At 50.0% G+C, this 12,558-nt stretch overlaps 1 long non-coding RNA gene across 1 annotated transcript; it reads left to right on the top strand.

The window, feature by feature from the left end:
- The first annotated feature begins 830 nt into the window (after positions 1 to 830).
- LOC143671492 (uncharacterized) lies at positions 831 to 12,205 on the top strand. The gene is made up of 3 exons (XR_013169573.1): positions 831 to 901; positions 10,254 to 10,419; positions 12,138 to 12,205. It is a non-coding gene; the product is annotated as an uncharacterized LOC143671492 (long non-coding RNA).
- The last annotated feature ends 353 nt before the right edge of the window (positions 12,206 to 12,558 follow it).

Genomic DNA, 12,558 nt, shown 5'->3' with positions numbered 1-12,558 from the left:
TTAAAAATATTTTTATTGACAAAAATAACATACAAACACAAACATTCTTAACATACAAACAAACATTCCATACTTGGTGTACAATCAATGGCTCACAATATCATCACATAGTTGTATACTCATCACTATGATAATTTCTTAGAACATCTGCATCACTACAGAAAAAGAAATAAAAAGAAAAAACTCAGACATACCATACCCTTTACTGCTCCCTCTCATTGACCACTAGTATTTCCATCTACCCAATATATTTTAACCTTTGTTCCCCCTATTTTTTTTCTATACCCCTTACCACTCCCTTTCATTGATCACTGGTATTTCAATCTACTCAATTTATTTTAACATTTGTTCACACTATTATTTGTTTATTTTTTACTCATCTGTCCATACCGTAGATAAAAGGAACATGAGGCACAAGGTTTTCACAATCACACAATCACATTGCAAAAGCTGTATCACTATACAGTCATTCTGCCTCAATTTTAAAGGCAAAAATGGAGTCTGATTAGTGTTCCATTTTCTCCAAACCTCACTGAGAGGCCCTTCTCCCCCTTATTCCCTCCCTCCACTGATAAGAACACAAAATCTGGAGGAGCTGTCTGTTGCCTGTCAGTGCATAGGACATTCTTGTTGGCTGGTTTCTGTTTAAACTGCTGATCTCTGTGGTGACATTTTGAAGGAGCGAATGCACGTCCATGTAAAGGAAAATATGTAAAGTCTCTTCCTGGTACACAAAGTATTTGATATGTGCAACCTGCTCTGATAGTTATTTTTAGATCTTCTATGTGATGCAGTGCCTGGGTCTTGTTTGCACTTGCCTTGCAGTGCTCGTGTGTGACTGAATGAGGTCAGTTCCAAGGAAGGCTAAGGAGTTCCTGCATATGCTTTCGGCTGTAGTTATGTATGTACATGGAGATTTATTACTTTGGTTTTTCCTTTTCTTCCCTTTCATTCTTTAAAAAAATGTTTTCTTGCGCTTTGCTTTTTCTATCCATGAGTATATATCTGACTTCAATATGGGAAGTTCAGCTACTGTGTAGAATCAGCACAAGTGTCTCCCATTCAGAATATACTCTTCGAGCGAGGATTACTGGTTTCTAATATTATGTCTTGCTTTATTAATTGGCACATCAATATATTCCATAAATTAGAATAGATGTTTGCAAAATCAATAGCAATGGGGCAGGCCATGGTGGCTCAGCAGGCAAAATTCTAGCCTGCCATGCTGGAGACCTGGGTTTGAATCCTGGTACCTGCCCAAGCCAAAAAAAAAAAAAAAAGAAATTGCAATGTTTCTGTTCACAAAGGTGCAAGTACATAAGAAATGACTCTGGTTATTAAGAAATGACTTATCCCTTCCAAAAATACCCAATGCAGCCAGCATCCCCACATCAAAGGACCACCCAGAGACTCTGGCACTGGTGGGGAATGGTGACCCTCGGTGCTGAGTCCTATCCCAGACATTGTCAAATGCCAGCATTACCTGTGAAATGGATACACTCATGACTATAGTGCAAAGAAATGTTGTCTTATTATTAGGTAATAACAAGTAAACTCTCTGATCAAGATATGGTTGGGGTTAAAATGCTTACATTAGTCAAGATCAGCTATGCTATAGTAACAAACAAATCCTCAACTCTCAGTGGCTTTGCTGATTCTTCAAAGCTGCCGCTCCTTTCGTGTGGCTCTGCCATCCTAACACAGGTGGCCTCCAAGATTGTCACTCAAGTGAAGAGAGAAGCTGGAGGGCAGTCCAGGGTCTTTTGGTTGCCTTAACCCAAAGATGCCCTGTGGCACTGCTCCTCAGCCCACTGGCAGAACCAGTCACGTGGCCCCACTTACCCACAGGAGGGCTGGGAAGATTAGTCTCCCTCAGTGCTCAGGGAGAGGAAAATGAAACAGGATTTGGTGACCACGTGGCATTGGTCCTGCCACAGGGCTTTCAACACTTTTTTAGACTAAGCAGGCCTGCCTTTTGGCCAGGGCAGTGTGTGTGCATGGGCAGCTGGAGGGGCTGCGTCTGGTTGGAGCTCACCTTTTGCTCCTAAAGGCTGTAGCAACCTTCCATTGGTTGCCAGGTAAGATTTTGAGCCTTACGTTATAGACCGTCCAATTTTCTGGGTTTTTTTTTTGTTTGTTTGTTTGTTTTTGTCTTTTCAAAACAAGGTGGAAATGCAGATTTTAATGTGAAATCTTCCAGCTTTAAAATATAGGCTTAAATATAGGAAACTACCAGCCAAACGAAATATGCTGAGGGGCCTAATTCAGCCACTGTGCTGCCAGCGTAGGCCGTTGGCTCTCTGGCTGAGGAACCTGGGATCTTGAATGGCCCCTTATTTATGTGTCTGGTGAAGCAAACCCAAAGAAATGCCTAAGAATCTCAGCTCTGCCTGGGAGCATTTCCTCAGCCCACCTTGGCTCAGGCTCAAGTCCTTCAGACACCCCCACCCCTACCCCCCATGCCCAGCTGACTGCCAAGGCACTCGGGGACTACTTAAAGGGCAGCACCGATTCCCTGCATTCCACGTCATTGCCAAGCTGTGTAATCTAGAGGCATCTGGGAAACCGCAAGTTGTTGACTATGATTGCAACACGAGATGGGTATTGGAGAGTCATAGTGAACTTGGACAGCTGGGCAGGGCCAGGAACAAGGGGGACGTTGGGTCACTTTGGATGGGATCCCAAGGGCTGTGGGAAGCAAATGAAAGGATTGTAAAAAAAAGGCGGGGGGGGGGGCACAATCAGATCCTCCTCCTAGAGATCATTCTGGCAGCTACTGGGGGTGGGGAGGAGAGCTCTCAGCAAACAGGAGCTGACCCTCCACTGTGTGCAGTCCAGAACGTTCACCCCATCCGGGCATTTTCCTTGGGGCAGCGCCTATCCTGCCCTCCTCTGGGCTCTTCCCAGAAGAGTCTGCGTCGCTCGGAGGATAGCCCGAATTGTTGGGTTCACTGTAGCCAACAGTCAAGCACAAACCGCCTTCCAAGTGGTGCAAGCAATTACTTTAAACATTGCCCGCGATCTGGGAAGCTGAGCTTTGGTCGTGGTCTCAAACTTTTGGGCAGAGTTTTTCTCAATGACTGCCTTTGTCGTTTTCTTTCCGGAACTCCTGACCGTTTCCCATCCGGATTCGAGGCCGCCGACCCCCTTCTGGAACAGCCTCGGGAGCAGGAAGTTGGAGGTGCAGGGCAGGTCCTGTGCAGGGCCAGCGGCGAAGGCCCAGCGCGTGGCGGTCGCTCTCTGGGAGAGGCGACAGGCTGAGACAGCGCCCGACGTGCCGGTGACGACAGTCACGGCGCTCGGGATATGCGGCTGGGTTGGCTCCAAGGCGAGAAACAAGCCAAGTGGGAAGCAGTTGCACCATTCCAGGGCGCAGTCAGTGGGGCCTGGAGGTTGCTGGGGGGCGGCGGGGGGTGGGGTGAGGACGCCAGGGCCTCCCTGCCACCCCCATGTCCCCCATTTGGCGTCTCCCCCTCTTCTGGACCTTCCTCCCGAAGAGACTGACCCTGGCGGATGAGACGAAAGGTTTCAGTGAACTTTACTTCACCCAAAAGCTACCTTTCTGCAGGTAAAACAAACAAACGAAAAACTTGAGACATTAGCCTGTCACCTTGCCCCCTTCTGACACACACGTCTCCCGGATGGAATCTAGTTTCACACGCACTGGGCGTAGCCCCTTGTTCTAGGGCTGCTTTGGGCCTTTCCTTATCTTTACAAAGAAAAAATGACCTTGAAAATCGGTTCGCCAAACTTGCTCTGGCCCCTGTGCCCCTGTCCCCCCGCGCCCCGCCCCCTTCCCCCATTCCCTCCCTGCCCCACAGCTGAGAACTATCCAGAAGGCTCTCGGGGCCAAAAGTCCCCGTGTGGACATGGGGTGGGGGTGGAGGGGACAAGTCAGCACGAGCGCAGGCAGGGGCTTAGGGCCAAGTGGGGTTCGCCCCTTGGGCTCTCTCCTCCGAGCTGGGTCCCGGGTCTCACACTGCAAGTGGGACTTACGGGTGTCTGCGCAGTCGGTTCCTGGGGCTGGCGGAGCAGAATAAAAAGATGCGAGGATAGGGCCCATCGTGAGGCCGCCCCCGTCCCGTGCAAAGCGGGCATGGGTGGCATGTGCTGTGGGCGTCTTGGGGGGCGACGCCGCGGGCGCCTGAGGGAGTCACGGGCTCCGCCTCCTGTCCGGGAACTGGGCGCCGCGTGCTGCCTCCAGCCGCTCCACCCCGGGGGCGGGGGACGCGGGCTTCCCCGGGCAGTCGCCGCGGTGACAAACGCCGCGCGGAGCATCGAGCGGTGGTGCTGGCCGCTGGGTGCGCAGGCAACGCGCCGGCCGCCCCTGCCTGGTGACAGGGGAGTCCCGGCCGTCGTCCCAGCGCCCCTGGGGACGGCGGGGTGCAGCCAGGGCGGGGGCGCGGCGTCCAGCGGCGGGAACAGCCCTGCGAGGGCACCCTGGCCACGTCCTCCAACCCCGCCTGGGACCCCCAGCCGGGCCGCGCCCAGGGGGAAGGCGCCTTTCCGTCCCTCCCCTCTGCTGCGGTCGGAGAACCCCACGCCCCTTGCGCGTGTCTATTTTGCCGGTCTGCAAAGCACCGAGCTCGGTGCACCAGCGCCACACACTTTAGGGTTTGCAGGGGCCCGGGGTTTCTTTTCGCCTGGAATGGGGGCTGAAAGTCGGGAAGCACCGCGCCCCCTGCCCCCAAGCTTTGCTCTAACGGGTCTCGGTCAGCAAAGGGTGAGGAGGCTCCTCTCTGAAAACCTGGATCTTTGAGGGTTTTAGATCTGGACCCTTTCCGCAGCTGTCCTCAGCTGATCACAGAACTAGCTTCCTTCAGAGGGTCAAGGTCACCAGCCAGGGCCGGTGCCAGGGCCTCCAGGTGGGGACGCTCCCTGTGGTGTCACCGGGGGCAACCAGCAGAGGGCGCCGTCTCCCCAGCACAGGTGAAGTGGGTGGGAGGGGTCTCCCGCCAGCAGGTGGGCTGTGGGAATAGGAGGGGCCCTTCTCACGGTGTAAAAGCCCCTTTCCTGCTAAGGACCCTCTTCCCTTGGCAGAGAGGTCAGGAGCTCTCACATAGAGCAAACAAGTGAGTCCTTTTCTACACTCACTTCACAAACCCCTTTTTTGCGGTTATAGCAAAGCCAGCTGCCTCCAGTTTATAGAGCAGATGTATTCCTCAGAAGTCGCCCCCTGCTAGATTGCATTTAAAGTGCATTCAGGAAAGCTCCCTTGTTTAAAAAGGAGACAAGGTGAATCTCTTGTAAAGCAAATTTGTACTTCTGATCCAAATAAAGGTTTATCTGCGCTAAAACATCTGATCTTTCTAAGAAAGTTCTGCTAAAAGGGGACCCGGCTCTGGAAGTTTACTTCTAAGGTGCCTCCCACGTGTGTGCTCACCAGGCTGCAGGGCCCGCACGAGTCCCGGGGACGGGTACCCATCCCTGCAGGGAGCCCTGGAGGTTTCATCCCTACCTGGGGCTGGTCTGCGGGCCGGCAGGGAACGGAGCTTGTGTGCATGGGGACACTGTTGTAGCTCATTGATCCCTGTGAGAAAAGCCGTTTAGCCACAGTTTTACAAACAAGGGATTGAAAACAAGGGGAGGTTTAAAAATGTGCATCACGCTGATTCTGAGGCCAAGCTTGCCTTTGGGTTCTTTCTCCCACACCATGTCCCTTCTCTTTTTCTAACTAGTCCATCCTCCTGCTGATGGTCAAATGGTCAACCCCTCTCTTAGGTCAAAAGGAAGGAAAAGGAGGTGACGTTTATGTTGGTTCAACTATTAAGTCGGTACTCTGGGGGAAGCTATGAGAGTGCTTGGCTAGAAACCCACCGTTGTGGAACAAAGTGGGGTCTGTAAATATGCCAGCTCCAGGAAGGCTTTTTAAAATCAGGAATTTTGGTGGCTTTTGTTGGCCTTGCTCTCTATTATTCCCCATAAACAATATAAACTAATGTAATATGAACTAACATAATGTGAACTAATTTATTGAGAACTCATGTGTCTCAGGCTCTGTTCTTAGTGCCCCAAATGTACAAAGTCATGGACTTGTCATGCCAAACCCAGGAGGTAGATTTGCTATTATCCCCATTTTATAGATGAGGAAGTAGAGGCAGAGAGGTTAAATGACTTGCCCAGAGTCACAAGGCTAGAAAAGAGCGGAGCTGAAACTTGGATCCAGACTCTGTGCCTCCAAAGCTGGCACTCCTAGCTTCTACCAACGGTGCCTAGCCACCCCCTTGCTTTCGTGTAAGTGGTACAAACTGTTGCTAGCTCTGATGTAGAAAAATTATGGACTTGGTTATTTTCCATAATTCCAGACAGAGGAATGCCTAGATGCATCGGAGTCTTTAAAGATTCATTCTGTCACTGGAAGCGTTTAGAATATTCTCGTTTCATTACAACCCAGCAGAGTACACAAGATATATACTAGAGTGCAGAAAGTATGGCACCTATTTATATTTATTTCATTATTGCAAAATTTCTATTGTCGTATGCATTTATAATATACTATTATAGATATAAATATATAATCTATAAATATAATCTACTGTTTGTTCAGTAGACATGCATGCAGTTTATAAATGAATCCATATACTCTGAGTATGCATTTTCTTGCTATACCACTGGTGAGACGCTGATCGTTGCTCACTTTGTGTTCTATGCATAGTTCTATAAAAGTGCAGAAGCCACTTTTGAGGAATCAATCTTGTTTTGAAAGTATAGTCTTGTGTATGATTTAAAAGAATCCAGTAGTGCATCTTTTTTGCACAGTGAACTGTAGAGTCCAGATATTTCTGTGTTCTATGTCTGGGTTTCCATGTGTTGTTTTGGCCTGACTACAAGAGGCACCCTTGTACTTCTCCCATGGGCTCAATGGCGTCCACACACAGAGATTGAGGACCTACTAAATGCCAGCACTGTGCTGAGCCCTAGAGGAGTTTATTGTGGTAGACAGGACATCATTTCAATTGAATGAGATGGAGCAAATGATCTACCTATGAACGTTTGCTGTGAGAGGGCAGGAGAGGTCTCTTAGCTTATGCTGGAGCAGTCATGGAAATCTTTCTGGAAGAGGAGGACTTTTGAGCCAAATCTTGAAGGATTAGCCAGAGTAAGAAGGTGGGGAGCGAGTGGCAGGAGAGGAGTGTTCCTGGGTGGAACTACAGAGGTGTGTGCCAGGGCCTCCTAACATTTCTGTATTCCTGGAGCTTATACATAGGGGTGAAGCAGGGAGCTCCAGCTGCAGAGGTGGCCTCAGCTCTACAAGACACGTGAGGTAGATCTCAGCTCTACAAGACACGTGAGGTCTCTGCAGTTTACGGAACCATTTGACACCAAAGGCTCTGACCCAACAGAAAGACGTGGTAAGATCTCTTCTGTGGAGGAGAGAAGAAAGAGTATGTGTGGGGGTGGGGGGAGGCTAAAAATGGAGACACGGTGCCTACCCAGTTCTGAGGCATTTTAAAAGTGTAGGCAAGGGATGGTGGTCTGGGTCAAGAGCAGTAAGCGTGGAGGAAAGGACTGGTGGATTTGAGGAAGACAGAGGCAAATGCAGCAAGACTACAGCATCTGGGAGGTGAAGACGAGGTAGACATAAGGGAGAACAACCCCATGGCTTTGGCTGGGAGACCAGGAAGAGGGTGGCAGCAAGAAGCACAGTATGGTTGGATGGGGGAAGGGATATGCTAGTATAGGCTTAGGGATGACGGGAGGGAGGGAGGGAGAGGGAGAGAAAGAAGAGAAGGAGGAGGAGGGAGGGAGAAAAGTTAGGAGTGCTGGAGACAGAGCTCAAGGACTAAACACAGTAAAGATGGTGGAAACAACCATGTGACAATGGATGAGGCCACCCCAGGAAGGTGTGGGGGGTGAGAGGAACTGTGGCCTATGACAGAGTCCAAGTGATGGGGGGAGGGGGAGATGGAGTGCCAGCCTCTGAAGAGGGCAAAAAGAAGAGACCGTAGAGAGACAGAGTGTGGAGAGAGACATACCATGGAAGCTAAGGAGGAAGAGAGGGTTCACAGCGCCCTCTGCTGCCAGGAGGTCAGAAAGATGAGGGCTCGGAAACCACCTTGGCTCCCTAGGTAATTATTGTCAGTTGTAAACTTAAAGAGGCTGCACTTCTGGGAGGAAAGGAAGAGAGGCAGGAAGGGAGGGAGAGAGTGAGTGAGAGAAAGAATGAAGAGCTTCAGTTATTCATTAATTGAAACGTCATTATTTGGAAATTGTGATCACTTCAGCGGGTTCTGCTGGATATTAACACTTAATGGTGGCAACAAGGGAAGGATCCTCAGAGTAAATAAGGAGGACGGGGGGCTGTGAACGAAAGGCTAGAACCCAGTACCCTGATCCCCTGGGGCATGCACAAGGGACCCCTGACCAGGATCCAGAAGAGGCCCAAAGCAGAAGGGGCTGAGAGGCTCACGCTGGGGCCAAGGCCAGCATAGCTAGGAAGTGGGACCAGAAAGTAGGGCAGGCACTCTGCAGACCAATTCCACGAGCAGTGGCTGAGGCTTGGCCAGGTACTAGCAGGCACTGGGGGCCCGGCAGTCCGCCTCCGTGGGCCTGCTCGCAGGAGCCCGCAACCTCAGGGGGCAGATGACACATGAACAGCTCGCCCAATGCAATGTGACAGGCCCTCTCCTAGCAGTGCCACAACACTGCCGGAGAGCTCAGAGAAGCACGGGGAGGTGAGGGGCTGGGGAAGCCCTTCTCAGAGGTGGCACTGGGCTGGGCCTGGCACTGGCGAGGGAAATGGGGACCATTTCATGCTATTGGTCAGTTCATGGATGCGAGCCAGTTGGCCAGTGACAGCTCTTAAGGCATAACCTGCTGTCATAGAAATCAAGAAGGGGCATGATCAGAAAAGATGTTTACAATTTTCACAAAAGGGAAAGGTGAGAGAACCCAGTACAGAGACACCTGCCTTCCCTGGACAGCCTGGAGGGCACCATGTCAGCCCAGCCCAGGACAGTCACCAAGGCTCATGGCAGTGACAGAGGCAGGGAAAAGGTTCCTCTGCCGAGATGCTTAATGCGTTTGGAAAGAGATTCCCATTGAAAATGGTTGCACTACAAGGTTTCGCTGTTACAGAAGTCAGCCCTCCAGTCCCCTGCTCTCCCGGCACCTGCTGGAGTCGCCCCCCCCCCGCCCCCCCCCCGCACAAAGAAAACAGACTGTCCTCAAGCACCTTAGGAGCACCCCTTCGCTGGCAGACAGTTGATACCCTCTCCATAAAGAATGCAATCGGCGTGTTAACACGGTTCTCTCAAGGACTTCTGCGAGGCGAGACCTTGTTAGCCGCTCCCATTAGAACACGCACTTGAGATCATAAAGCCTCATTTAAGAAACAATCCCTTGGTAACCACAAACTGTGAACTCGGCATGCAGCCCTTGCCCCCCCTCCCACCTCCGACTCAACTCCCGAGCACCTTTAAAGTCATTTCAAGGAATGCCATGATCATTAGGGCCACCTGGGGAGCTGGGACGTGCCGCCACCCCACAACCGAGGTGCTGAGTCTTCCTTCCGTGCAGATAGCACGGGGACCCCCGGCTGTTTCTCTGGGACCCGGTCTGTGCCCGAGTTGGTCCCCCAACACTCACAGCCCTGCGGGGTGGGGCTCCAAACCATAGCAGCTGGTGAGCTGTGATTTTTTTTTTTATATTTGGTTTTCTTCCTGAGATTTTGTTGGCGTTAAGAAGCCTGCACCCAAAGGTCTTGAACCCTGGTAGAGAAATGTGAGAGCAAGCTGGAGGCCTGTGAAGGCCTGTTCCAGGCAACCCCGGGGGTAGAGGATTCCAGATTCTGAGAAATGAGACATGAGGATGATGTTCCAAGCAAAATTCTGATCGTGAAGGAAACCTGGGAAAGTCACATATGTGGGACTGCGCAGGAAGTGCCGCTGTATTAGCAGGGACTGACCAAGGATGGTAGGCACAAAGGGAAGCAGGGGATAAATTAATGGGATTAACTGATCAAAGATATATAGGCCATAGTGATCAATTCTAGGAGGCTCTGCTGAGCCATAGGCAGTTCTCAGTTTGTAGCTGGGGCCCGTTTTGTATTATTTTAAAAATATATAAGAACATTATTAAGATGTAATTCAAGTCCATACAATTCACCCACTTAGCGCGTACAATCAATAGGTTCTAGCATAGTCACAGAGTTATGCAACCACCACCACAATCAATTTTAGAACATTTTCATCACCTACCTGGGCCTTTTTTTTTTTTTTTTTAACTTATTATTATTTTTTTCACATGGGCAGGCACTGGGGCGTGAACCCGGGTCTCCAGCATGACGGGGGAGAATTCTGCCACTGAGTCATCATCCCACCACCCTACTTGGGACTTTTAATTCTACAAATGGAGAAATTGGGGAAGGAGCAGCAGAGAAGAAGAAAGGATTGTAACATTAAGAGAAAGTGAGCAGAGGTGAGATTCTTGAGTCCCAGGGGGAAGGAGGCTGTGAAAAGATTCAGTGCTGAAATAGGGAACTACTCAAAGGAGGCGATTTGACCTTTGTTTCCATTAAGGACAAACAAAACACCGGGCTCAATTATAGCAAGAAGGAAATTTAGGGAAAACATGAGGAAAAATAAACCCAGCTTCCAGGCAATGTTTGTAAATACCTGGGTTATGCAGCCCTTGAAAGTGAGACCCAGGAGCAGTCATCCCGGGGTGAGTTTGAATAACAGGTCCTTCCGGTTTCCTGATATTGCTTAAAACTTTGAGGCATCCCTTCAGGACTGGCTGAGCGACTACTCTTTCTGTGAGGCACAGCAGTCCTCCTGAGTCCTGCTTACTAGGGAGAAGCTTCTAGAGGGCCCCATGACATGCTGGGTGAGCGATGGCCCCTTGGATGGATGAACAGTGGTTCTGAATGACAGAGTCTCTTGGTCAGCTCAGCCTCATGGTGGTAAACCAGAAAATGAGGGGGGGGCGCCAGCCACCACAGTTCCAGATCCTTCTTCCTGATTGTTTCTTGATCCAATTCTTTCATCAAAGGCTTTTCTGAGCCCCTGCTATGGTCCGGGGGCAAGACGGGGCCTAGAAAGAAAGCAGTGGTTCTCAGAACTTGGGGTGCTCCTGCCCACCAAGGAACACTTGGCAAGGTCTGGAGACATTTTTGTGGTTGTCACAACAGGGAAAGTGCTATTGGCATCTCGTGGACAGAGGCCGGGGGTGTCACTGAACATCCCTCAATGCACTGATGACGCAGAGTTATCCAGCCCCAAATGTCAAAAGTGCTGAGGTGGAGAACTCCTGCTCTAAAATCATCCTGTCATCTGTCCCTAAGTGTCCTCTGATTGAGCTGTTTTTCACTTGACTTGCCCCTGGATAAGGATGCATTTCATTTATTAGCACGTATCCCAAACCAGCAATCAGTATAGAGAGCAGGGATGCTGCTAGACGCTCGACGATGTACAGGGCACACACCCACACCCGCCACCCCAACCCCTCAACAAGGAATGACCCAGCCCCAGATGCCAACAATGCCGAGGCCCATAAACCCTGATGTAAGGAAATAAGATTCCGTCCCTGCTGTCAGAGTCAGTCTGCTCAACGGGTGGTTCTCAGTCTGGCAAGGAATATGTCGCGATGAAAATTTCTGCATGGAAGAAACCTCTTCAAGCCGCTTAATGGAAGAAACCATGAACGAATCCCAATTCCCGGGGCCGTTCAGGCCTGCAAGCGTGATGCTCCCAGTGGAGGAAAGGGTCACAGTGTTCTTACTAATTGACTGGGTTGCCCGACCTTAGAATTAAAAGAAAAAAAAATTCAGCAGGGAGAGCACGGTTTCTGAGGGAGCTTTATCATTATCAGGAGAGTGAGTCCACAGTTTTATATGAGTGTGTCTATAGAGCGCAGCTGGACGGAAAATAACCTAGAAGTCGGGTTTCCATAGTAAACTCATGTCCTTTAAGTTGGGATTGTGGTCGTTGTGGCAGGGCAGAGCTGAAGTCGAACTTGGCTTAGAAATTCCCAGGTCTAAACACAGTTGTGGGTGGGTAATTTCCAACATTGGAACAGATTCTTACAAGCACTTTAAAGTATACCACTTATAGTAAAAGTCAATCAATATGATATTAAACTAAATGATCAATTTATTAAAACGGGCACCTTTTTGTCTCCCATTTTGTCTCACTCAGGTCGGAGGTCAGTCATGTGACCTGGTGGTGATGAGCTGTTCTGGAAAATGGGCTTTTTTTTTTTTTTATTTACTGAGGAATCAAGTCTTCCAGAGTGAGCTCTGACGCCTTCTTCCTTGCTGTTAGTTTTCAACTTAGTAGCACCTGAGGGAGGCTTTTAGGCCCTGGGCTTCCCCACCCTCCACCAGGAAATCTCCCTCGTGCCAAGTGCTCTGGGCATGCCAGTTAAGGGGCGGGATCTTGAACATAATTGGAGAAAAATCTATAATTCAGAATCTTCAATTGTCAGTGCTTAAAAACTGAAAGCAGCAAACTCTTCTGAGCTTCAGTTCCCTCATTGTAAATTTAAGCTGTTTAGGATGATCTGGCTATCTCAGCGTCCTCTCCATTTGGCTGCATTCTCTCGTTTTCCTTCCTTCCC

Source organism: Tamandua tetradactyla, chromosome X, assembly GCF_023851605.1.
Source record: "Tamandua tetradactyla isolate mTamTet1 chromosome X, mTamTet1.pri, whole genome shotgun sequence".
Lineage (NCBI taxonomy): Eukaryota > Metazoa > Chordata > Mammalia > Pilosa > Myrmecophagidae > Tamandua > Tamandua tetradactyla.
Note: the sequence above shows the minus strand (reverse complement) of the source record. Positions and strands in the feature narration are given on the sequence as shown.